The sequence below is a fragment of the Prinia subflava genome, chromosome 10, assembly GCF_021018805.1.
Source record: "Prinia subflava isolate CZ2003 ecotype Zambia chromosome 10, Cam_Psub_1.2, whole genome shotgun sequence".
Lineage (NCBI taxonomy): Eukaryota > Metazoa > Chordata > Aves > Passeriformes > Cisticolidae > Prinia > Prinia subflava.
The window spans coordinates 11,384,869-11,386,859 of NC_086256.1; positions in this window are offsets into that span (position 1 = coordinate 11,384,869).

Sequence of the window (1,991 nt, forward strand, 5' to 3'; positions counted from 1 at the left end):
ACTTCAAATAATCAATTAAAAATGAATTAATTGACAGCATATATTAATTGCAGGAAAATTTGCTCTTTACATAGACCTCAAAAGCCTCTTAAGTGGGGTAAGCAGTGTAGAAAGGATCCAAAAATATTGCAGCTGCATACCGTTCTTCAGTCATTTTTAAGATCATTATTATTGTTTATTTATAAATCCCTAGAAACAGGTGTATCCAATAGATCTGCTGGTAGATCGTGAACCAGAGTCACACAAATGGCAGGTTGTAATTAGACAGGGGGTGGGACAATGAGTCTGATGTTCTGCCAGAGCTCATTAAAACAGGTTGTGCACTCCAGAGCACAGAACATCACTCATAACTGGTAACAGAAGAACATACTACTGGCTGCAGAGGGGGGAGAACATGAAATAATTTTTCTAAAAAAATGAGAAAAAATTGGAGAAGAAAGGGGAAGTAAAAATAAGAGGGATTCTTATTTTCAAGGACTAAGATAATGCTGTTTTGACCATATGTTGGTAAACCAAAATGCAATTGTAATTTACCATTTATTAGCAGGGCAAAGGTTTACTGCTGAAAGGTGCCAAGGCCAGAGTCAGTGTCTGTACTGCCCAAGCTCACTGGCGTTTATTTGGCAAGGCGCACACATTTTTTTGGCAGATCTGGTGGCTGCACTTGCCAATCATGTTCTATACATTCCTGTGCATTTATGTTTGACAGTATAAAAAGGTGTGTGGGTGCCATGAGCTGCCATTTCTCGTTAAAACTGATGCAGCTCTAGAAAGTATTTGATCTGGGACAACTTTTACGCATTCTCACTCACCCTTGCTTTCTAATGGCCAAGTTTTGACCCTGAAGGATTCTTTTAATATGTAGATAACACAGATCACCACTTGTCCCAGCAAGGTCAAACAAAATACAGATTGCTATCTGGCAGACTTGGCTTTGCCGTGTTTACTCCAGCCAGACAGAATGGACACCCTGCATGGGGTAGCAGGAGAGAGGGGGGAAAACGCTGTTGAATGCAGTAATGGACTCGTGAAGCTTATTATGCAAACAAATGTTATGTAGTTCACAGAAAGGTAAAAAGCAGTGAAGCAGGAGCATGTACAGCAAAATAGCCTTAGGTGCATTGATACTCACTTAAAAAAAAGGGAAAAAGAAAAGAAATACTGTATAAAATAGTAAGATATGGTGAGATATGGGAAAAATGAGAGCAGATGTAGACTTGGAATGAAGGGTTAGGGTAAGCTGTTTAGTAACCAATTAACAAAATTAGCGTAATGAAGCTTTCTGTTAAAAATGCAAGAATATTTCCCTTCTGTTGATTCCCACATAAGAGGAAGCTTTGGCGAGTCTGAAGGTTATTTCAGTCATAGAATGTCAGAGCAGGAGGCCAAATTTCAGCACCTCTTCTGCACAGGTATTGAGAAAGAACATAGGCCCTTAAAGGTCTAACATTATCTGTTAAATACTTCTTTGGCTTTCATAAACTTTGTCTTAGTATAAGATATTATTATTCTGTAAATCCTGTACCAAATAAAATATCACTCTCATTTATATAGGGCAGGTGAGAGGACTTATCCCCAGTTGGGTTAAACTGAAGAATTGAACAGAAATTCAGTTAATAAATGGTACCTTCCAGCAAATGAGATTTGTTATTCCTTATTTGAATGTTATCCTATGGATATATTGTGTCCATATTACATTAACAATATTGCCCCTGTTCCTTGCTTATTAATCAACTATAATAAATAAAACTCCCAGGATCCAGGTCTGATTTCAGCTGTAATCCTATAAATCTAATGGAAAAGCAAACATAATAACTTCTCCTCTGTAGAAATGGGTGAATCCAGGCTGAATACCTGCCAGCCATCCTAATCCAAATCATGAACAAATGACCACATATTAACATATCAGTGTAAGACACATGGTGAGGCAAGGTACTGACAGAAATGCTAATGAAAAATAACCCTTCTTTATTGTGGGTAGAGCAAGTAGC